This window comes from Lissotriton vulgaris, chromosome 1_1, assembly GCF_964263255.1.
Source record: "Lissotriton vulgaris chromosome 1_1, aLisVul1.2, whole genome shotgun sequence".
In the NCBI taxonomy this organism is placed as follows: Eukaryota; Metazoa; Chordata; class Amphibia; order Caudata; family Salamandridae; genus Lissotriton; species Lissotriton vulgaris.
In genome coordinates this window covers 868,069,364-868,095,391 of record NC_141685.1, presented here as the reverse complement: position 1 = coordinate 868,095,391, position 26,028 = coordinate 868,069,364, and positions in this window count along the sequence as shown.

Here is a 26,028-nt window from a genome sequence, read left to right as displayed (position 1 = left end):
AGATGAAGTGTGGTAATGAAAGGGCAGTTGAAACAGTAGGAGTTTCTAAAGAAAAAAAACTGTGGATTTACAATGCTAATGATTCATTAGCAGTGATTGGTGCATTTCCATTTCTGAAAACAGAAAGTTAGGGTGCATGGATGTGTTCTTTGAAACATGTCATTTGAATGGTCAAGGAAGAAACATTTAATGAAAGATTGCACTGGATACGCAGGTGCACTGAGAGTTCACAGTTCAATTGAAACATTGTTGTGTGAATTTGCAAACATGAGAGGTCTTCCAGGAGGTGGTTGCTATGGAGACAAGGCAGATAGGGCAGAGGGGGGAAGGGTTTTGATTTGAAAAAAGTGAGGGAAGAGGTATGATTGGCTAATATGAGAGATATGTGAAATGAATATCTGTATTTCTGTGCTTTCAATAGCTGCAGCCTTTGGAGTGCATCCTTTTTCTTCTGCTGAAGACAATTTGGTGTATTTCTGAGACTGTTTTCAAAACTCAAAAAATATTTGCTAAGGTGAGAAAAGATTTATTTAATTTAGATAGAGAATAGTATGATTTAAGGAGAAAATTATGAAGAAAGCTGTGTTTTTAAAATGTGGTTTTGTCTCTAGTGATATAGTAATAGAATTAGTTTCATAGAGAAATTGTAATTGCATATTTGGTGTAACATTCTGGCATGCAGTAACACAAGATATTGTGATATATGGAGCCCATTCCATGGTCTGTTATGTAAGCTGAAACAGATATGTTGCTTTTAAAAACGATTTAAGAAATCAATTACATTTCTGGATATGTACTGCTAGAGCTTCATAGGTTGTTTTGAGCCATATTTATAAGGTATTTGAGTGTCTAAGATGTTATGTTTTCCTTTTAAAATGTAAAGTGTTCCTCATGGGGCAAGTGTCTTGTAAATACGCTCCCACTTGTGCTTGGCAAATTCAGATTTTGATTATGGGAGTTACCTAGCCATGTTAATAGTGTCCCAAAAATGGTGCTAGGGAATTGCAGAAAACACTTTCATGTGTCTCAAGGACATTTTTAGTCATTTCTTCATGAATGCAGGTATACAATTGATTTATATGCTGTGTTTAAAAACGAATTTTGAAATGAATTAAATTTCAGGATATGTACTGTTAGAGCTTCATAGGTTGTTTGGGGTCATATTTAGAAGGCATTTTAGTGTCTTTGATGTTATTTTTCCCTTTTTAAATGGAAAGCGTTCCTCATGGGGCCCTGAGCAGTTCTTAGCCATGTTATTTAATAGGAAGTGGATAACAAGGCTAAGAGCATTTGCTGGAAAATGCATGAATATCGCTGACTTTTCTGCGATGTTATGTTTACCTCTTAAAATGTAAAGTGTTCCTCATGGGGCAAGTGTCTTGTAAATACGCTCCCACTTGTGCTTGGCAAATTTAGATTTTGATTATGGGAGTTACCTAGCCATGTTAATAGTGTCCCAAAAATGGTGCTAGGGCATTCCAGAAAACACTTTCATGTGTCTCAAGGACATTTTTAGTCATTTCTTCATGAATGCAGGTATACAATTGATTTATATGTTGTGTTTAAAAACGAATTTTGAAATCAATTAAATTTCAGGATATGTACTGTTAGAGCTTCATAGGTTGTTTGGGGTCATATTTAGAAGGCATTTTAGTGTCTTTGATGTTATTTTTCCCTTTTTAAATGGAAAGCATTCCTCATGGGGCCCTGAGCAGTTCTTAGCCATGTTATTTAATAGGAAGTGGATAACATGGCTAAGAGCATTTGCTGGAAAATGCATGAATATCGCTGATTTTTCTGCTATATTCATGCATTGCGGCCGTTTTTTTTCACATTGCTTCATAGGTTGTTTGGGGTCATATTTAGAAGGCATTTTAGAGTCTTTGATGTTATTTTTCCCTTTTTAAATGGAAAGCGTTCCTCATGGGGCCCTGAGCAGTTCTTAGCCATGTTATTTAATAGGAAGTGGATAACATGGCTAAGAGCATTTGCTGGAAAATGCATGAATATCGCTGATTTTTCTGCTATATTCATGCATTGCGGCCGTTTTTTTTCACATTGCTTCATAGGTTGTTTGGGGTCATATTTAGAAGGCATTTTAGTGTCTTTGATGTTATTTTTCCCTTTTTAAATGGAAAGCGTTCCTCATGGGGCCCTGAGCAGTTCTTAGCCATGTTATTTAATAGGAAGTGATTAACATGGCTAAGAGCATTTGCTGGAAAATGCATGAATATCGCTGATTTTTCTGCTATATTCATGCATTGCGGCCGTTTTTTTTCACATTGCTTCATAGGTTGTTTGGGTTCATATTTAGAAGGCATTTTAGTGTCTTTGATGTTATTTTTCCCTTTTTAAATGGAAAGCGTTCCTCATGGGGCCCTGAGCAGTTCTTAGCCATGTTATTTAATAGGAAGTGGATAACATGGCTAAGAGCATTTGCTGGAAAATGCATGAATATCGCTGATTTTTCTGCGATATTCATGCATTGCGGCCGTTTTTTTTCACATTTGCAAGCACTTCTTAGCCATGTTATCCAATGGGAGGTGGATAACATGGCTAAGAGCATTTGCTTTAAAGGTTGTTTGGGGTTATACACCATTTTTGGGAAATTATTAACATGCCTATCTAACTCCCATAATCAAAATCTAAATTTGCCAACCGCAGGTGGGAGCGTATTTACAATAAATTTGCACCATGAAGAACGTAAAATAGCATACTAGATACTCAAATGCCTTATAAATATGACCCAAAACATCTTATGAAGCACTAGTAGTGCATATTTGCAGAAATGTATTGGTTTTCATTTAATGATTTACTTCATTGGTAGGGCTTCACATGTTTTTTTACCTTGGTTTTTTTCAGTGAAAATCTTATCTGCAACCATGTGTTGGCCTCACCTCAAATAAACAAAACAGGTGATGGACTGAATGTGGATCAATGACACACATTTACCCCAGTCTAAAGATCAGGGCCTAAACAAATCTTTAGATAGGCTACATCTTATCGTCATCCTGAATTAATGATTTAAAATATTAGGGAGTGATTTATGAGTGTTGTATGCCTGTTTTGTACCATTGAGTGTCATTTTTGTGATGCAGTGCTGGTGGAAAATATTTGCTATGTTAAATAATTAGTACGGCATTAAGTTTTAGATGACTGTTATTTATTTACTGTTTGGTAATTGTGGTTAATAACATTTTATATTATATTTATCCACAGATTCAACTGCAGATTCTTTCATAGTTTGGAAAATGCCTTCCAAAAGTAGAATACGAAAGGCTAGAAAACGTCAAAGACAGCAGGATGATGTTTTATTGCAGCAGTCCTCTTCCCCAAATACTTGTCAAAACACCAAGAAAGGTCCGGGTAAGAGCACGAAATCATTCTTAAGAAATATTTGTAGTAAAAAAAGTTTTGCTCAAAAAAATGTTTCAGTTCACAAAAAGAAAAGTAATTTAAATGGAAAGGAGAGACCCATCACAAATGTTACTGGTAGAGGAAGAGATAACTCTGTGCATGATAGTAGAAGGAAACAACAGTTTAGGGACATTCGAAATCGAATGTTCCGTAATAGGATATTAGTTAATTTATTGAAAAATATTAAAAAGAAAGGCCAACAGAAAGCGGCATTTTATAAGAAGAAGAAAAATGTAGAGAAAATTATTGATCATGCTTTTGAAATTAAGCGAAAGTTGTTTATTTTGGTAATCAATAGAATTAGGAACCTAAGCAAGGTAATTTCTGATTTCAAAACAAAAAGTAGATGGAAGAGAGTAGTAAATCGTACTAACTTTTGTGAAGTTTTTTCCGGAGAATGGATGCATAGTTCAAGTTCTGAGGCATTTTTTAATGAGGAGACTTATTTTCAGGATAATGATTTGGTGCATGCAGTTGACATCAGTGGTCGAGCTTATGAAGTGAAGGATGGTTGTCCAGTTGAAAAAGAACAACTTGTGACAACAGAGACAGAAGAGGCGCTAAGTGATGAGGTTTTAGGAAGACGTCCTAAGGGTCCTGTGTACATTTGGAAGTGTAGTTCTATTTGCAGTGTGCGACAGGTTTCCATCAATTTGCTTTGTGATTTTATACGGACATTTAATAAGAAAAGTTTGAAGCAGAAAATGAAGTTGTTGCAAGATTTAGATCCTTGCAGAGTGAGACAAATGACAGGTTTGCGTGGTCATTCACTGGCTTGTCTTTCCAGGAGAGTATGCCAGAGTGTTTTTCATCATTTCAGGATGCTAGCAGTGCATCATAATAAAGTGAGAAAATTAGTGAGAATGTTGTATTATGCTAAGAGTCCAGCAATTATGCTTAAACAATTATGTGCTGCTCTTTTGCATGGTTCTGAAATAGATGTGAAGAATATTTGTGAAGAAATTGAGTTTTGTTACTTTGGTAGTAAAGATGAGAATGTTCAAATTGACCCTGAAGTAGAGGGTAATGTGGAAGATAATGTACAGGTTTCCAGTACAGATAATTTTCAGAAGGAAATTGCCACGTTTCAGATGAAATCAAGTGAGAGGCCTAATTTCACTTGTGTATGTTGTCGACGCACTTATTATAAGAATCAGACTAAGGTAGTGGATTTATATGCAAAAAGTGAAAGGGAAAATAATAGTGAATGGAAGGATTTTGCCACATACTTGATGGTAGAAAATTATTTTGATTTGGGATCGGATCAACGTGTGTGTACTTATTGTTGTAATAAATTAAACCAAAACCAGATGCCTGCTAGGGCAGTTCATAATAATCTGGAATTGGTTGAGATTCCTTCTGAATTGAAGGATTTAAATACTTATGAATCTATTTTGATTCAAAGTATCCATCCCTTTCAGGCTATTGTAAGAATGGAGCCAAAGACAGGGAAGTTGCCTCCAGCAGATTTACAGAGAGGATTAAAGGGAAGAGTTGTTTATTTGCCTCTAGATTTCAAGAAAAACATTAACACAATTGGAATAGAAAAAGTGGAAGAGGAACCTCTGGTTATCTTGGTTAATGGTGTTCCGACAAAGAATAAGAAAATATGGCAAGATTTAGTGGATGTTAGGAAAGTCAAAAAGGCAACAGTGTATTTGAAGAAAAATAATAAGTACTATAAGAATGTATATGTTGCAGAAGAGGAAGTAAGTGATGAAGAGGATAGCGATTTGTGTGCTGGCCAAATTGAGAAAGTAGAGGCCTCTAAAAGTGAAGAAATATATGAACATTATAGTGTTCATCCTTTGCATTCCAAGGAAGTCATGGGGAATGCTATTGAGTTGTTTCAAATGAAACAAGCCAAAGGGAGTCCCATTAGTGTTTGGGAGGAAAGTTTGGAAGCTCGGTGTTTCCCACAGCTATTTCCCACAGGTCAAGGAGGAAGATATGATGAGCGACCTCATCAAATTCCTGCGTCTGAATACCGGACTTTACGATTGTATGCAGAAGATCCTAGGTTTCGGCAATGCATTCCCTATTTGTTTCATCTCCTGTTTGAAAGCGATCTGTCTGGACTGTCATATGCAGTGAACCACATCTTAAAAAGTGGTATACAGATGCGAAACATCTCGGCAAGTGACTTTATGCATAAAGTCAATGTCCAAGACAGTATTTTGGATTCTCACTTAATTAATCTCATGGCGTGTCAGTGTGGTACTAATGAGTACTGGTACCGTCGTCATGGTGATTTAAAATGTATGCTGAGGAACTTAGGAACTCCAACATGGTTCCTCACTCTGAGCTGTGCCGAGTATGGCTGGGAAGACTTACTTGAATTTCTACGAGAGGCAAATGGGAATATTGAAAACATTGAATTCAAGACACCTGGAGAACTGTGTTCTTTGGATCCAGTGAATGTATGCAGGTACTTCAATCATAGATTTGAAGCTATGATGTCTTTCATCACAAATAAAAAGAATCCACCTCTTGGAGAGGTGTTGGATTTCTTCTGGAGAAAGGAGTACCAAGCAAGAGGTGCCCCTCATATACATATGTTGCTGTGGATCAAGGATGCACCTAAATTTGGAACAGATCCGGATGACTTAGTGATGAATTTCATCGAACAGTATTCTACGTGTGCTGTTCCAAACGCAACGGAGAAGAAAAGTCTAAGAGAACAAGTTCTACGTTTCCAAAGCCATCGTTGTGGAAAGTACTGTCGTCGTAAATTCAGAAACAAGGACAAGTTCTACACCAAATGTTGTTTCAACTTTCCACGACCGGTGATTTCTAAAGGAAGAGTGAACAGTTTGATGTCTTCGCTGCGACATAATGTGACGAGGAAATCACCCAAGAATACATACAATTTGAAAAGGAATGAAGAGTCCAAGTACATCAATGACTACAACCCAGTGATTTTGTCCATGTGGAATGCCAACATGGATATACAGTTTGTGGCTGACAACTGTATGGCTGTGGCTCGGTATGTGACATCTTACATCACCAAAAAAGAAAAGACCGAACTGAAGGATATGTGGGAGGACATTTCCCATGAAAAGAGCCTCAGCAAGAAGTTGTACAGTTTCAGTCTGAAGATGTTGTCGCATCGAGAAATCGGAGCTTACGAATGTTCTGATCGATTGTCTTCAGCAAGTCTCTATGCCAAATCCAGGAGTCTCGTTTGGGCGAGTCTTGGTCTTGCTGCAACGCGAAATCGAGTTCTAAAACCTGTCCGGGAAATTGAGTATTTGGCAGAAAAGGAACCAAACAGTACCGACATTTTGAAGACCAACATGTTGGATACATATTATCCAAATCGAAGCAGTCACCTTGAGAATGTTTGTCTATATGAGGTTCTCCAAAATTATATATTCAAGAGGAACATCAAAGAAGATATTGAGAAAGGAGTGTATGCTGTAATTGGAAGTGAGGGATGCCTGGTCAAGCAAAGAAAATGCCAATTAGTAAACCATCGAAAATTGAGTGGCGAATCTCCAGAAAAAAAGGAGTTTTTCTATTTAGCACTTTTGCAACTTTTCAAGCCTTGGCGTGCAGAAGAGGAACTGCTTGGAGATTTCCTCTGTTACGAAGACTCTTTCAATGCAGCCAAGGAGTCCATAGAATGTCCTGCTTTTTCTAAATATCAAGAAATGCTAACTTTGGAAATTGAGCAGGAAGCAACGATTGCAGCCGAGATTGCCAGAGACAGTTCTCAGGACAGTCAGAGTTCTGTTTCATTGAGTCAAGATCCACTTGGAGGACCTATTATCGAAAATGAAGCTGCCACTGCTATGAATGAAGTAGAAAGAGCCATGGCACATGCTCAGGAGGATTCAGTTAACTTAGAAGACTTGGAAAAACAACTCAACGTTGAGCAGAGGAAAATATATGATGAAGTTACCAAGGAAATTGAGCACGGATTAAGTCATGAGAAGAACAAGTGCTCATGTACATCGTTGAAGCCTGTCCGACTGTACGTGAGTGGAGAAGCGGGAACTGGAAAAAGTTTCCTCATTAAAGCAATCTCTTGTTATTTGCAGGAAAGGACTGAGTCATCGCTGTCTTGTGTTGTCACCGCTCCTACTGGACTGGCAGCACATAACAATAAAGGTATTACTTTGCATCGTCTACTGATGCTGCCGGTGGAGCATGACAACAAATTACAATACAACAAGTTATCTGGAGATGCTTGCTGTGAAGTTTCAAGAGTCTTGAGGAAAATGAAACTACTTATCATTGACGAAGTAAGCATGGTTTCCAATGTCATGCTTGCCTTTGTGCATTTGAGAATGCAAGAAGTACTTAAAACTGAATATGATGTCTTATTTGGTGGGAAACACATCATTGTTTTCGGAGATCTTCTGCAGCTGACACCAGTAAAAGGTCAACCTGTGTTCAAAATACTCACGCATGAAGATACCAGGAAGTGCCTAGGGAGCATTGGCAACGTCAATATATGGTTAAACTTCAATTATGCAGAACTGCATCAAAATATGCGTCAGGCAAAGGATGAAGATTACAAGAATATTCTACAAGATATTAGAATTGGAAAAGTGACCGAGCATGGGAAAGAAGCTTTAAATGCACGATTACTGTCAAATTTATATCCCAAACAAGAGATTGTGCCTGAGAATATTTTTCAGAAAATTACTGAGAAGAAATCCGGGATATGTCTCATGCCAACTCTTGCAGAATGTGCCATCTTCAACAACAAAATGTTGAATTTAGAAAAGCAAGAGATTGTGAAACTTGAAGCTATCGACAAATTAGAGCATATGGGATCAACAATTATTTTGTCAGACAATTTGAAATCAAAATTGGATTCATTAGAGAAGACTATATCTAAGACAGCGGGTTTTGAAAAGACTTTGAATGTGTGTTTAAATTGCCGAATCATTTTGAGAAGGAATTTACATGTAGAAAGAGGTCTGGTAAATGGATCAATGGGTAATGTTGTTGATTTTGAGAAATACAAAAATAGAGATGGAATAGAATTTTTAAGAATTAAATTTGATGGCATTGAGGAAGTACAGCAAATTGGTCGTTGTTCTGCTAGGTTTTTGCTTGTTAAAGACTTATATGTTCGCCGTAAACAGTTTCCTGTTTGCTTGGCATATGCGGTGACAATCCATAAATCGCAAGGTTTAAGTGTAGACTGTGCATTGGTGAATATTGGCAGTTCTGTGTTCAAGGAGGGTATGGCATATGTGGCATTGTCACGAGTTAGAACTTTATCGGGATTGTATTTGATTGACTGTGATGTCACAAACATTTGTGCGGATCTAGATTGTGTTAAGGAATACAATAGGTTAAGAAGAGAGTATGCGCCACATTTGCCTCAATATCCTTTGTTTGAGAAACGTGTGGTAGGCCAGAAACGTAGAAATATCAGTAATAGTAGGGAGGTTGTTGCAAAAAGACTAAAAGTCAATGAACCGAAAGTTGTTAGCAGAAAGAAAGTGGATTCTGTTGAAGATGTTGTTGGTTTTCAATTTGAAAACAGTTCTGGTGTCAACTGCTATGCAAATGTAGTTGTTAATGTTCTCTTTTCACTAGAGAGTTTAAAAGAGCAGATTGTGTTCAATTCAGAACAAAGTTTATGCTGCTTGTTGAATTCTGTGTTAGAGAAATGTAGCACTGATCGAACAAAAGTAGAAAGTGTGTCTGAAGTTCGTTATCTGTTAGATGAATGTTCAGGTCAAACAGACTTCTCTGAAAATAATCAGCAAGATTGTCAGGAGTTTTTAATGTATATGCTTGATGTATTGCAAGATGAGGGTGTAGATGTAGATCACCTGTTTGGGCTTTCTTATCAATGGCAGCATGACTGCGAGAACTGTATGGTATCAAGTACTACTAGTGTAGACTCAGAAAGATTTATATATTTAACTTTGCCAGACAGTAAATCAGTGTCCTTTAATAAGCTAGTAAATGCAGCGGATCACAACATGGAGTGTAGCCAATGTAAATGTGATATGATGTCAACATTATTTATACGTAGATATAGCCAGTATGTCATTTTAATGATCCAACGTTGTAGGCCTGATGGATCAAAATTGTCAACTTTAATAAAAAATTTTGTGGCTTCACAGCTGTCAATATCAGGGAGGACTTTTGTTACTGTAGCAATTATCTATCATGATGGTCCATCAACAACATCAGGACATTATACAGCTTACTTAAAGTCTGGAAACGGCTGGTCATTCTGTAATGATTCCGTTGTAACTTTCAAAAAAAAATTGCCGTTTGACCTTAAAAATTCTTACCTGGTGTTTTTAAAACCAAAATTTTAAGTAGAGGGAATGTAAGTCTGCAATGCTGTCTAGATTAAAAATCCAACTATATAAACCTGATGCAAGTAAGTCTGCTTCATAGTAAGCAGTATCAGTGTCATAGGAAAAGGAGAACATGAGTGACAAAGAAGAGTAAGATATTAGTAGTCCAGGATTGTGAAAATAATCTCAAATATTTTATTTTTGAAAGTTGCGAAAATAGAAAATGTCGGGATTTGATTGGAAGAATTACAAGACTTGCGAATCGCGGCAACATGATTTGGCCTAGTGGAAACATGTGATATAATGAGAGAAGTTTTTTTTCTATGTAACATATTTTACGTATCGATGGAGGTTTTCTTTCAGAAAGTGGCGGGCTGAAAATATTTATAGCAGAACAGAGTGGATGCTGTTTATAGGAGATCGTTCGACGTCATTGAAAGTAAGTTAATTTTAAGGAGTTTTGAAATCAGATTTCTTAGGTTGTATGGGTTTTTTAAACACAGTCATTTTGATTGTGTTTTTTTTCCCCGCTGTTACATGATGAATACCTTCAAGTCACTGATTTAAGTGAAATTTGATACATTCTGAGAACAGCAAAAATAAACCATTTAACATGTATAATTAATGTTATGCTTTTTGTCCTTATGATATACATTTAGAAATGTGAGGTACATATGGGTAAGCTGAGTTCTGTAAATATCAATTTTAATGCTTACAGTGCTGTACTTCTGGGTAGTGTTTTTTTAAAAAAAAGAAAAGAGGCCTCACCTCAAAGAAAGCTCTTGAAAGCACACATCTTATTTGCATCCTAAAACAATCATTTAAAATGTTAGACACAATTTTATGATGGCTTTACATCTTTTTTGCGCTGCTATTGCATCACTATTGTGAGACATTAGCAGTGCAAGAAAAACACCATGTTCCAAAATAGGCCTCAGTTCATCAACATCAAGATACAGTTTCTTTAAAATATATATCTTTAGGATTGTGTAGGGGACGTAGAGAAGCAGAGACTTCTGTAAATGTCAAAGTTGTTGAAAAACTGTTTGTTTTTGAACCTTTTCCCTTGTCTTTTCTAATTTTTAAATACATGTTTTAATATTTTTGGAAATGTTTGTTCTTTGTTTTACAGATTGAAAGTATGAAAAAATATTTTAAAAAGGTAACAAGAATTATAAGGTAAATATTTTCTACTCTTTTTACCCGCAATGCACTGCTGATGATGTCACTGACACTATCTCTCATTTACTCTCTATAGCTGTCTTTCTTTTTACATTATTCTCTGTTTACTTCCCTTATACTAACTCTTCTTTTTTTTTTAAAAATATTTTTTTTGGTTCGCTTCCAGTTCGCGAACCGGTCAGCGAACTTGAAGCGAACCAAAAGAAATAGAGCTTGCCAGAGTGATAAACATTCTAGCAATTTTGTTTGAAAGGGGAGGTAGTTCTGAAAAGAACTGTTTTTTTTTGTTTTTGTTGTTTTATTTATTTTTTTTTTTTTCTGAACATTTTTTGATTTTTTTGTATTTTTAGAACTGTTTTATGTTTTTTTTAATGTTTTTTATGGAGGGGAAACAACAAAAAACAGGCATTGAAAACGGCTCAACAGGAGCAAAAAAAAAATTACTTCTTGGGTGCATTAGGGCATTTATGATTTTCGAACGCCATATTAATCAGGTTGACGCTCATGTTGCCATACGACAGCATAGCACCACAGTATATACAAGTAAACTTGATATGTTGGAAATTGGGTTGAATGTTTGGCACAGTTTCTTGTGCCTCTCTTCCCGTCAAAGACATTGTGGAGGTAGATCTGGCCACAGGAGTTGTCGGGGGATTGTCTTGTAGATCCCTTAACTCAGCCCGGCTGTAGTTTAAGGGATGCCACCTGCTCATGTGTCGATGCATCGTATAGTTGCCCATACTGTATTTCTTTTCTGTGCCTCTCGACAATCTGTAATCACAGATGAGGCAGGTGGCATATTTAGCATTCACCTTCTTTGATCCAGGAGGGATGGAGAAAAACTGCCAGATGAAACTTGTTTTTCTCTTTGAAACCCGGGGCAACTCTTGGATAAATTGTGGTTGCTCTCTGTCCTCTTCTTCTTCTTCCTCCTCTTCCTCCTCTCTGTTAGTGATAAATTGACTAGGTGGTCCTCTCTTCTTATGAGGAGGTTGAGGTGGTGGTGGGGGTCCACCAGCTGCAGCAAGTACAGAAGCCATTGTTCAATTGTAGGTAAATGGTCTTTCTCTCACCAAGATGAAAGTCAGAGTGAGGAAATAAGGAGGGGTTTACATGATTTGGGGAAAGCAAAAGTTCTGAACCAATGAAAAGTGTTATTTTTAGGTCACATGACCTAGTCATACATCATTTGGAAACCAAAAGTGAAATGAACCAATGAAAAGTTTGATAAACAAGTCACATGACCTGTTCCGCTTACGTTACGCGGCGCGCGCCGCGTCCCGGATCGCTTCCGGTTCGCTGTCCGGAGCACTTCCGGGAGCGCTAACGCGGCGCGTCATTAGACGCATTACGCGATAACGTGATACGTCGCGCTTCCGCGACGCGTCACAGTTCCGCTAACGTAACGTTGACCGGTTCGCGGACTAGATCGCGGCATCAAGATGAGCTAACGGAAAGCTTCCCGGTTCGCGAACCGAAAGCGAAGAAAAAAAATATTTAAAAAAAAATTATCAATAAACATCTAAATATATTTTGGGATTTAAAGAAGAATACATTTTACAGCTACAGATGTTAGCTTTTAAAAAACCAATGAAATTCACAGAAAAAACCATAGGTTATAGACCATATATAGTTAGGAATTTGCATTTAAAAAACCATTGAAATTCACTGAAAAAACCATAGGTTATAGACCATATATAGTTAGGGATTTGCATTTACAAAACCTTATTTTACTCGCATAAAACCATTGAAATTCCATATATAGTTAGTTGCGCTAACTATATATCGCGCACCCGCAATCCACTGCTGATGATGTCACATAATACATCATTCATGACATGGTCAGTGACATCACTGATGACATCACTGATGACAACATCCAGTGACTGTATGTTTCTGTAAAGTGTAAATATGTCTTACATATTGAAGAATGAGTGGATGTATAAGTGTCTGGATGAAGGATTTAGTAGGTGCATGACTGACTGTATGAGTGAGTGATTAAATGTGTCTCACTGAGTGCATGGGTTAGTGACTAAACTGTCTTAATTTGTGCATCACTATGTCTGTTGTTCTGTAAACTGCTGCATGTGTTGATAAATACCTATATGAGTAACTATATGGGATATTCATTGGTTGCCCAAGTATTTGTATGGGAGACTGAGTGTGTGTGTGGGTGGCTGGGAGGTGTATGACTCTGTGCATAGATGTGTGAGCAGTTGATTCACTAGATGTATGGGTTCAAAAGTGCATGTGGAAACAGCTGTATGGGCGGTTGACTGTGTGCATGAGTGTATTGGTGAGTGAATGGATATCTCAGTGCTACATGTCAAAGTAAGTACATATGTAAAACACAGTACATGTGAGAGTTAACATATATAAATAACTGTGCATAAGAGCCAGTGAATGTGTGAGTGGCTGTATGGATCATTGTGAACTTGTATCAGGGATTGTATAAGAGAGTAAATATGTGTTAGTATATGTTTGAATAAGTAAAGTTTGTATAACTGTATAGTTGAGGAAATGGAGGTGTGATTGATTCTTTGCATGACTGACTAGGTGTGTGAGTAACTCCATGGATGAGTGACAGTCTGTGAGTGTCTGTTTACACTGATTGTATCTAAGGTTATATTAGAGTCTGAAGAGGTTCATCGTATTATCACATGAATGATATCATCAGTGATGTGATCAGTAATGTCAAATGAGATGTCATCAGTGATGTCATCAGTGATGTCATTTGAGATGTCATCAGTGATGTCATTTGAGATGTCATCAGTGATGTCATCAGTGATGTCACTGACCATGTCATGAATGATGTATTATGTGACATCATCAGCAGTGGATTGCGGGTGCGCGATATATAGTTAGCGCAACTAACTATATATGGAATTTCAATGGTTTTATGCGAGTAAAATAAGGTTTTGTAAATGCAAATCCCTAACTATATATGGTCTATAACCTATGGTTTTTTCAGTGAATATATATATATATATATATATATATATATATACCAAGGTGTATTGAGTGGGTGTATACGTGTCTGAACAGATGATTTAGTAGGTGCAAGACTGACTGTATAAGGGACTGATTAAACATGTCGTACTGATTGCATTGGTTAGTGACTAAACTGTATGAATGTCTCAATCAGTTGGTCAGTTGGTGTGTAAGTGGCTGGATGGTTTGGTGAATAGCTACATGGGTTATTGATTGGTTGTCTGAACATCTCTATGGGTGCCTGAGTATCTGTGTGGGTGAGTGGAGTTTGTGTGACTCTGTGCATTAATGTGTGAGTGGGTGATTCCCTGTGTGTATGGGTTCAAGAGTACATCTGTGAAGGGCTGTATGGGTGGGTGTGTGTTTGTATGGGTATGTTGGTGAGCAAAGGGATGTCTTAGTGGTACTTGTGTAAATATCTACATATGTGAAAGGCAGTATATGTGAGTATTGGAGTATATAAATAACGATATGTGAGAGTAAGTGATTGTGAGAGTCGCTGTATGAATGAGTGTGTGCTTGTATCAGTGATTGGACAAGAGAGTAAGTATGTGTTAGTATCTGTCATCTGAATACATGAGGTGGTATGTGTATAACTGTATAGATGAGTAAATGGGAGTGTGACTGATTCTTTGCATGACTGACTACCTGTGTGACTAACTCTATGAGTGAGTGGCAGTGTGTAAGTGTCTGTATAGGTGTTTAAGGGCATATGATAGTGCAGTTTTGATGAGTGACTGCATGTATGAGTGACTGTTTGTATGAATGAGTGGATGTGTGTGTAGACCTAGGAATCAGTGAGTGGGTATGTAGTAACTGGTATTGGAGTGTCTATGGTTTTGAAAATGGTAGTCTGAATTTTAGAGTGGGTGTATCAAAGGTTAAATTAGGGTGTGATGAGGTGCATCAGATTATGTATTTTCTCACACTTGCACTCTGGAATTTATCTAGGTTTAATCTGTTGTTGCGTGCTCTAGTGTGTACTCTCCGTTGCAGAGTACCAAGTATAATCCAAACAGCGTGCCCCTTGATTGGGTGACGTCCCCTAGTCACAGTTTGATCCCAAAAGGGTTGTAAGACTTCCTCAACATAAAGTTCAAAAAATGATAACGTTCAATATCAATGTATTCCGTATTCAGAATTTCTTTATTCCTTCAATTCAATCAGCATAACCACTTGTAACTGATTATATCCATTTCATTTAAATCATGATTGTGGCATCCAGCCTTATACCCATGGCATTATCCAATGCATTTCGGCTATAATCTAGCCTTCATCAGGGAACTGGGTTCTAGAAATAAAACAATATATCATACAAGAGGATTCATGGGAAAATACATATAGAATTCATACAATTTAATCATAGAAAAGAGGTTATATATATATGTCTATTGTGCCTATATCTTTGAACCAGGTGCGCATTAATTCTCCTGTTTCAGCGGCCTAAAAAAACCAAGTGGAAAATCAACATATTAATCTGATGTTTACTGGGTCTCCATCGGTGAACCGAGTGCTCATTAAATATCTCTCTCAAGTTACATAAAAAACAAGGTGAGTTATGGCATAGTAAAAAATGAGAAAAATGAGAAAAAATTATGATAATCAGAAGAATCTTGAAGTGACTCTAAACACATACGTTATGGTGCACCTCGTGCGTTATACAAGAAATGACTTGAAAAACTGAGATAGGTTTTGTTGTTAAAATCAGCGTGTTATCCTCGTCCCGCTCGGCATATAATATCAACAGTATTCGGGAATTACCGTTTCAAAGTAACCTCTGTAACCCACACAGTCTCACTACAAGTGTAAAAACGCATTTCAACTTACTCGAAAAATGGGGGCCCTCAATATTTCTTAACAGGTTCCAAATGTCTCGCGTATGCCATTTGCGGGAACAACGTTTGTACTAATGCTAGCTTGCCATAGTTTTAATTAACCTAAAGGTGGGACTAAACATGACCACTCGAGGAATGGCGGACATCTTTGAGTGTACAAACTGGTTGAAAGACGAAAAAGTGTTAGTGATGTAAACGGGCTCGGAGTCTCAAGTACTCAATGTACATGATATGAAATCAATTTAAAAACATGTGAATTAAGATTGAAAATCCCAATAAGGTAGAACTAAACATAACCCTGTGAGATGGCGGCCATCTATAAGTAGGTGAAAAGCGAGTGAAGTAAGAGAAAAAAATTAAAGGTGTGAACAGTGAAAACAGACTCTTAACCACATGGCTGCTGGGCGTTTTCCCCTCCTGTGCTGGAAAATGCCATTTTAGTGGCACCATGACGAGCTCAGCTCGTCATCAGCACACGACACCTTTTGGTGATGACGAGCTGAGCTCGTCATCAGCATCAAAAGGGTTAAGTGTTCAAAGTTCCTGATGTGTAACATAAACCTATGTAACTGATATGGATACATATGTGAAATATGATTGTATGTCAGTGACATTAATATAGATACAAAAAAGTCGAAACAATGAGATTTCGCATGCAATGCAATAATAAAGTCTCTATAGTTAACAGCTATATTCAGTCCGATCATTCATTCCAGACTGTTTCAAAGTTTCCAGTTTATATATCCAAAAGTTTTCGCGTTGTAACAATCTTTTGTTGTTATCCAAACCTTGTTGTTTCACCACAATTTCCAAAATGGTGTATCTCAGCTAGCTTGCATTATGGGAAGCCTCACTAAAATGAGCAGCAACTGTTGATTTCATCAGTTTATTTCGAATGTTTGATTTGTGCTCATTCAATCTCATCTTGATTTTTCTCTCCATTTTCCCACGTAACCTTGTCCGCAGGGACACTTTAACAAGTAGATGACATTCATAGTGTCACACGTAGCTGACACTCGTAGTTTGATTTTATATCCTTTACTAGGATGTGTGATAAAGTTTCCTCTAATGATGCTATTGCAGTGACTGCAATTATAACAGGGCAATGTCCCATGAAATGTTTCTGTTGGTATAAATTCCCTAGGTTTAAGCAAGCTTCCCAGATTCTTCGCCCTTTGGTAAGTGAGCAGAGGCATCTCACAAAAGATGTTGTTGAATTCTGTTACTTGTGATAGTATCATCCAATGTCTTTTAATGATGTTTTTAAACGCTCTACTTTTTGTGGAACACATTTTGACTAAAGAGTCATAGATGTCTCACACCAAACTTATACTGAGGTACGTAGACGATATGTTTATCATATGGACCGGCCCAAAAGTGACGTAGATGAACGGTATGAAGTAGCCATGCCTGTATTTGGGTAGCATGAGCTATGCCTAAATAAGGACTGGATTTTTTTGCCTATATACGGGCAATGTGAATTGTACCTATATACGGGCATGAATCGGGAAAATGCACACAGAATGTAAATCGCCACAAAACACCCACTCCACTTTCTTATGTACGACATTACTAAGTTCAAAACACGTTAAACATATCTAAACATGAAGTGTTAAAACCCACCCAAAATACATTAAAATGCAATGGTACTGGTTGTACACAAAGGAACATTGGTGCTGTAGGCATTTAAAGCAATGTTTCATTCTAAGCATATAGTTGGCATCTGTAAATGCTATCGGAATGAATCAAGAAAATATACATTTAGAAATGGCTCGTAAATACAGAAGAAAAAAAAGCAGAAAACATTTCATGTCAGATTACATGAAACTGTTTGCATGTGGACAAGGTCAAACATTGTCTCTGGAAGTGTTTTCAAAGAATTTTTGTTCTCTATGAATAGTTCTACTATAAGCAGATTACTTGTGCCAAAAAAGGAAAAATACAAATTTGGAGAAAAAAAATTATTCATAGAAAAAAGAGTCCCAAAGTTAGAACTTTGTTTTGAAAAAATGAAGGTCAAATTCAAATTCTCTCAGAACACTGTGTGCCATAATCAAAAGTTAGTGGTATGGTTTGGAGAAAACATCAAATATTCTACGTCTGTAAAAAAAGTTGTCTACCATTGTAGGTGAAAGTTCGATTACCTCGTTTAGAAGATTAACCGCACATAGATGTGAAGCTCGGTCGCATTAGCAATGTTCATAATGGATGGTACCTGCGCTCCTGTTTCCTCTTGTACCTCAGCAGTTGCATTTTGCGTCTGTGAGACCTCAATGAATGCCGTCATCAGAATTGGTAGCCGCTGGGGACAACACAGTGCATGGACCGTTACTGGTTCAAGCAAAGTATCAACGTCGGTTGGCCTGACTGATGGGAGTATGAGACATGAGTCTAACACGCATTCTTCTCTGCATAGCAGGCAGCGTAGAACAGGTAATATGCAATCTTGCCAAACTGGTCTGAATGACAGAAACAATGTGGTATTTAATTCTCATAGACGAGGTAGTCCCAAAATGTGGACAATGCACTCCCACCACTTCATCGCCAATAGAGTTGTGTCCATGGAGATCCGGGTATTGCTGCTGTATTTGCTTGCCATATCGCAGCAGTAGGAGCAAAAATAGTATCCCTGCAGCGAGTCCCAAAATGAGAGGCTGTCCAGCAAACACAGAGTGCACGAAGTTTGGAAATATTACTAAGACTGCTTCAAATGGTGCTAACAATCCCGAAAAAATGGTCTTAAATACATGTACAATACCACTTGAATCAGACATTATTAGGATATGATTTAACGTTCCTGAGAAATGTATAGGGCAGTTTGTAGTTAAGAGGGCATGTATCTCGGCAGAAGTCCTTGCGACTTGCAGATCATAGGTCTCTTTGGCCGAGGTCAGTGGCACAGTTTTTTGCTAAAGAATGGCTTTCACTCTGCTTATTGTATACATTTGTATGGAAGAGATGTTCAGTGAAGGCCATAAAGGGGACTCCTTGTCTGTCTTGGTTTTTGGAAACAATACTTTCATACAGCAAGTGACCCTGGCTGACACAGTTACTAGGTATGGTACGCCTGGCAACATGTCACAGCAGCTGTGATCGTTAAACATGAGGTAACTCCCATTTGAAAGTTATCCAAATATTGGATCAATCACTGCAGCCGGTGAACCTTGCAAGGGGCAGGATAAATTGTTATCGGAACCATCACAGGCCCCTGTAAGTATATACCCTGACAAAGGAGAGAACCGCTTATTGCGTTTTCACAGTTTTTTCCGCTAAGAAACATTTCATGTCCCCCACTCCTGCATTTATGTGTGTACAGTAATTCCCAGGATGTCCTGATGTATTCTTTACCATACCTTTCATATGTGCCTGCTGGTATATGTTTTAGGCAATACTGAAAATGGAAAATTGTAACAGGCAGAGTGATTGTTCCATGTATTATCCATTCAATAGCTGATTTATCTGTTATTGTAAATGGCAATCTTTCCAGTTTTTAATGCTCAGCACCGTATAGTCTGCTCCCCTTTGTGCCAATTTGATCTGTTTATCAGTGAGATTGAATTCTGAAAATAGTGACGTAGTATTGATTAAACGCCAAGGCACGTAGCCTGAACAAAGGTTTTGTAACGTCTAGCCTAATAGCATGATAGAACGTAATTGTGACTGACCATGTTGCAACATGACCAAGTCCTGTTCCATGATGTCTATGGCAGAAGACACTATGCTGTCCAATGAAACAATCAATTTCCCGTATTCTTTCAGCAGTCTCTGTTTGCGTAATCTTTCATGCTTCATTATAAGCAGCATAGATTCCGGCATATATAAAACGTTTATGACACAGTGTTCTTGGTCCTAGGAAAAATTCCCTAAGATCAGCGCCATCTTTAACTAAAGATAAGTGTTCCTTTACATCCTTAAGTGTGGATCATTGTATCCAATCAAGGCAGCACTTCCCTACACTGTATGTTGTTACTATTCCTGTATGCTGTATTTGAAAATATCTTGGGTCTGGCCTAGTGAATGTGAATCCCTGTGTTTTGTTCAGGAATCTATCTTGACAGTTGTTTGTGACTATGGGCCAGATTAACCATTTACTCCAATCTGGATCTGTTCTGTTGTAATGCAAAATAGTATGTATGTCGACCTCCCCCTCTGAAGTGTTACTGCTATCAGGTGTAGGTGTAGGTATGGACGGATTGTTCAGGTCTTTTATCTTGGCTAACCCAAGACAACACGTCTGTTGGACAGTGTCATTCAAACATATAATTTGCTCAGGGTTGATACAGGCTCTAAACATAGCTTCTATACCCTGGACCTGCCAATCTTTTGTGCCCCCGACTTTTTTTTGTCTCAATGTTGTCTTTCCAAAAGTCGAAACCTAGTTTAGACAGCTGAGCATAAAAGGCTGCAGAATAAATCTGTTTGGTATTTTTCAACATACTTTTCATGCCTGTTTTGATTACAATTTTAAAGTAAAATGATTCAGCAATGGATACATTGAACCCTGAAAAGTACAGACATTTCATTGCAAATATTTTTGAGCTACCCTTTGGTGGCGTTGGACAATGTTCCCATTGGTTATAAATTAATACATTTCTAGGATTTGCAGATTTGTGCAAGAAATGACCATAGTGATTATAACAATACATTTGTTCATAGTCTGATGAACCTTCTAAATATTCATGATTAGTGAACACTGCAGATATTTTTAAGTCTGACATCACAATATTAACATTCTCAATGTCCCAATCATCAGAAAAGGTACTAGATGAAACAAAGTCACCTAATGAAATCTTGAATAAGTGTGGAATCTTCAACAGCTCCAAAGGTCCAAAAATCAGTTTTGTCCCAAGCTATACCCCCAGGTATAGGAACGGCTGTGATGTTCACTGATGACAAGTCTCTTTGTTCATGATGGGATGATTTGTGTGGCTTGAGTAGTAAGTTGATGTTCTTACTTGCTGTGTTCATTTTGACATATCTTCCATTTATCAGCATTCCCAAAGTTATTACCAGAGTCAACCAAAGTAAAAGAAAAAATACACCCGACAAAATCCAAATTTCAATTCAAGTTGAAACCAGATAAGTCTTTTCCAGGTGATGAAAAAGGTCTGTAGCTGGTTCTTTTCAAAGTTCTTTTTACTGGCTTTGTTTCAGGTTAGCAAGGATCCTCAAAAATGTATCAAAGTTAATGAAATAGCCAGAGGCAGTTCTGTCAATTGTTAGGATTGCATCAGGATTCACTGAAATCGCTGGAACCACTTGGTCACTTGTTACATTTGTGTAGTCTGATGCTACTTCATTGTAGACAGGCGTTTCTTGATGAACTGTTATTTGGGTCTCAAGAGGTGCAAGTTCCATAGCTTTGTTGCTTAGTCCTTCATTTCGCCCAGCAGATTCTTCAAAGGTGATGAGTCTCTCAGTTTGAACCTCTTGGATTGTAGCTATAGCAGGGTGTCTGCTACATTGGTGGAGTCCACTTGGACTACTGCTGATTATCGGCCACATGATGTGGTTTGCCCAGGTCGATGGACATAAACCTGTTCTCCTTTTTACCAGCTAGGGCAGCGGTAATACTGTTCTTGATCCGTGGATTGCTAGGACAGGTACTAGTTATCTGTACGAAGGCCCAAGTTCTTTCTTGTCCACAATCTTTTCTCTGACTAGATCCCCAAGCTTAGTAATCCAGACTGGCCTTGCTGGGATAGTCATTTTTTCCTCGGTGGTGGTGGGTTACAGGATCACGTTACTTGTTTCGTTCTTATTTATTTTACGTCCTGTAAAACAGCCAAATGATCTTTGATATAAAAATCTTTTTTGGTCCACCACTGATGTCTGACAATCAATGTCCGCAACCAACATTCTAATTTCAAAAAGGAACTCATATGTACTGATACCCTCTAGAGAACTTCCTGGCAAGTTGCTAAGACTACGTTGGATACTTATTAGATGTTTGACCGACCCGCCACCCAAGCCTAATACCCTAGCTGTTATACATTGCTTTTAAGCATGGGCGGAAAATCCGTTACGCTCGCGGATTTTGCGGATTTTCGGTAAATTTGCAATCCGCGAGATTCGCGAATTTCCCGCAAAATCCGCAAATTCGCACGCAGCGGATTTTTTTTCTTTGCGGTGTAAGTTCGCAATTGCGAACATGTAGGTGCGGCGGGCAGCAACAATCTCGCACTCGCGAAATTACAAAAATTGCAATTCCGCACAAGAAATCTACTAGCAAGCAGCATAGACCTTCTGAAAATGATTATTTTTATCAGAATAACTCCTCAGGTTGACATTTGCCTGCACTTTTTTAGATTTGAGGCCTTTTGATTTTCTTTCGATAACTTTTGGATTAGAAATCAACTTTCTCATATAAGCTTGGTGGGGCATTAAAGTTGCTGTAATGCTGCTCTGCAGAAAAACGAGTTTTGCAAAAGTGAAAGCAGGTTCAAAAGTTCAAACTCATCATTAGTAACCGTTCCCTGTAGTGCTTCCTGACAAGGGCCCCTCCAGAGTTCAGTTGCTAGTTGCAACAATTGTATGACCCTGCTCTGACCCTCACAGCAGGCTCATAGAATAGCTACAAGTAGGCCACAAAGGTCCTGGAAAAAAAAATTGCACTGCAACAGAAAGCAAATTACGGATAAGGATGCAGGTGCCAGACTGGAATTTTAAAACAGTGACACATTAATAAATCAACCCCAAATTAATTCATGTCAGTTGAAGCAGGCAGGTGTGCTTGCTTTTTCCCCCCATAATCTACAGTGATGATGAACCAGAGGGTGGCATAAGGCATTGATGTACCAGAGGGTGGCATGGGTAAAACAGAGGGTGGCAGGGGTGAAACAGAGGGTGCTGGGAACCTATGATGATGAACCAGACGTAGAAACAACATAATCGTGACCGTTGCGAGCCGACATGTAAGTTCGCAATTGCGAACTGTTACAAAACCCTCGCGAACTGTCATAAATCCTTGCGAACTGGCAGAAATCCTTGCGAACACAAAAAAAAATAATCTGCAAATTCGCGAGAATTCACGGATTTTGCAGATTGCGAGTTCGCAAATTCGCAAAATTCGCGAACGCCAGATTCGCAAAATTCGCCCATGCTTAATTGCTTTATGTCCCATTTTTTTCTCTCCACATCCAAATTTCCCTCAGGATGGAATGGACTAGAGTACTGCAATGCAACGCCCAATTTGGCTATGGCCTCCTTGAAAGCTCTAGAGATAAACGCAGGACCCTGGTCAGAATGTAGCGTGCCGACTGCGTATGTGCCGATAAAGACTCGCAAATCTTTTATAACAGTTCAAGCGCCAAGTGCTGAGGCCACATCCAAATGAACCTTATCTTAATATTTATTGTACCGCATTTGTCCACAGGGACGTCTGCGTGTAGAAAGTCTAATTCTGTCTAACAATGGTGTCTGTACTGGGCTGGCAATCCTATATTTAGGTATCTGGTGGAGTTCAGAGCTGCGATCTCTATTGCAGTCTATGGAGTTAATTACAAATGTGTCAATGTGTGCATTCATCCATAACCACCAGTACATCTCCTTTAATTCTAATATTGTTTTAGAGATCCCCTGATGTATCAGACCCTCTCCCAAATGTGCTTCGTAAATCAAAGCTACTCTACGTTTCCTGTTTGGAATTAGCCTATCCTCCACTCCAGGAATTCGAGCAAAAGGAACAGAGTTTGCATCAATTATATGTGAGTATTTGAGTGGAAACTTATTAGGTAATGATGCACCGCTGCCTTTGCTCGTGGCATTGACAGGTAGCATTATTTTTCCATCTATTTTCGTTTTTGAATGAGTGATTGCCGCTACGGCACCCGTTTGCATGCTGCCTTCGCGGCTTCATCAGCCAATGAATTCCCTGCTTTGTGAACGCCATCACATTGATTACTCAGCGTATGTATCACGTGAGTCTTTTGTAGTCCTTGTCATAACTGAACTACTTGTTCCCAAAGCATTTTTTGCTTTATTGTGCCCCCTTTTGCATCTTTGTAACAGTTTTGAAGCCAGTTTTGCAAGTAATCATTGTAATAGGAATCGCACACTGTGTGGGGAATTCGCGGTCCGTATTCTCTAGTGCCTTCTTGAATGCATGTAGTTCAGCTCGCTGAGCTGTATAATCTTCTAGGGATTGCGTTTTAGTGACCTGCGGTCGGAATTTGCCATCGCGCCAGTGACCTTCAACGATCGCGCATGCCGCACTATAGGCACGTTTACCCCGTAGCGGGTTGAGCTGATCCGTCAGTATACATTAGACATTCATACTGCTCTAGATGCAGAATTTCAGTAGGCAGAGGACATTCTTGTTCGTATTGTAGAAATGCTTGTGTTTTCAAATAAGGATCAAAAACGTATTCAACATCTGTTGCAGCAAGAGAATTAACCCATTGTATCCATCTCGGATGTAAAGCTTTAGCATTTGGAATGCTCGCTTTCGTCACTGCCTCTAAGGCAGGTAGAAGTGTAACAAGCATAATGTGCTTACCCTGTACGAGGGCTTTCGCTTTTGCTACCGCAGTTTGAACAGCTGTCAGAATTGTTTCTGTAGAAGTGAATTTCATTTCTGCTTGTATGTACAAGTGTGATTTTTTTAGGCTATTGGCACTTTTTCACCTTCGTTAAAAGTTAAGTATGTGAATCCGCATTGTCCTGGAATTATTTGGATCACTAAGTTACGTAAGTTTATGCATGCTTGCAAATGTTTAGTTGCTAACATCTGTTTTCAATGAACACAAAATTTCTGTATGTTTTTGTGTCCAAATTAGTGTTTCAAAATCAGGTTTGATTTATTCATAGAGAGGTTTAACCCTTTCTGCGTAATTTAGAATGTAAGTTTTTCCATAATGTAGCAAACCTAGAATCGACTGTAAGTTTTTCAGCGTTTTTGGAAATTGGAGCAGCGCACACTTCTCTAGAAAGCTTGCTGACAGGCTTTTACCTTCACTTGGTAATTCATATCCTAGAAAAAGGACATTGAGATGGGCAGTTCTAGATTTCTTGCACTTGAATTTATACCCTTTAGAGGCGAATCCCAGTATAATGGTGTTCACCCTATTCAAGTGCCTACCTAAGTCATCATCAGTCAGATAGATGTCATCGACATATGATAATGCTTCATCCGTTTGTAGTAACTCTGTTACCTTTGCTAAGAATACCCCAGGACTATTCTTGAATCCTTGAGGGAGATGACAGAAGTTACGCTGTGTCCCCATAATTAAGAAAGCGGTCAGATACCTACTTTCTGGTTCAATGTTTTGACAAAAGAAACCGTTAGAAATATTTAATGTGGTTTTATATTTTTTACGCACAATGTTATTCATTAATGCTGTACTGTGTGCATTTTGCACTGCAAATGTTTTGCAACAAGAGTTTAAATGTCTGTAATACAATACTAGACGATATTTATTGTCTGGTTTGCAGAAAAGAAACAATGCATTGTTCATTGACGAGGTGCATGTTTCAATCACCCCCTGGTATTCAAGTTTATCTAAGATCTCCCTGACCTGTTTTTTAGCTTCTTGCTTAACTGGATACTGCCTTTGTGCAGTTGGTTGAGTTTTTTAACTGCATTTTATGGTGAGGGGAATCCTCACCCAATCCTACATGATATTTATATAATGCAGGAGCTTGGGCTACTACCCATTTCCTGGCATATGTATATTTTAAATGAATTGGAATATGGTTGGAGAAAGATGGCATAATGATGTCCTCGCCATGTGGGTACTCCCTGGCAAATGGTGGTGGCCAGTCTTGTTCAGCTAGAAGAATTTCATAACCCTTAGAAAGTCGCTCCCAAAAGAGTGCTCTTATCTGTCTTGGTATGTCTCCCTCCATCCGGAGTGTTATTTCATATAACTTATGTGGAGAAATAACCCTGGTATCTACAGTTTCAACTTGAATGAAATCATTCAAGTCAACTGTCTCCAGATGATCCTTCAAGTTCTGGTGAGCTATGGTGGCTTCTGCTGCACTGTTCAACATTGTCTGAGCCTATTCTCCGTTCTTGAATTGTGTCCTCAAGATCCTCGGCATGTCTGATTTTTAGACCTGCTACCTACTTTTTGGTAAATGTAGGCTTCTTGTTTTTCTGAACGTGTTGATCGTCTTTGGACTTCACACGTTCTTCCTTGTGTTCTGATCATCCTCTTCTTTTGGATTTCTGTGATGAAGTCGGAAAGGCACGAAAGGAATGTATATCAGTATCTTGATTGATATCTATCAGGTTTTTTTAAATTATCCCTATTCCTGAGGTTGTACCGCCTTTCGGAGGGCTCCATTTAAGGAGACCTACCTCTGGAATGAGAACGCTTCTC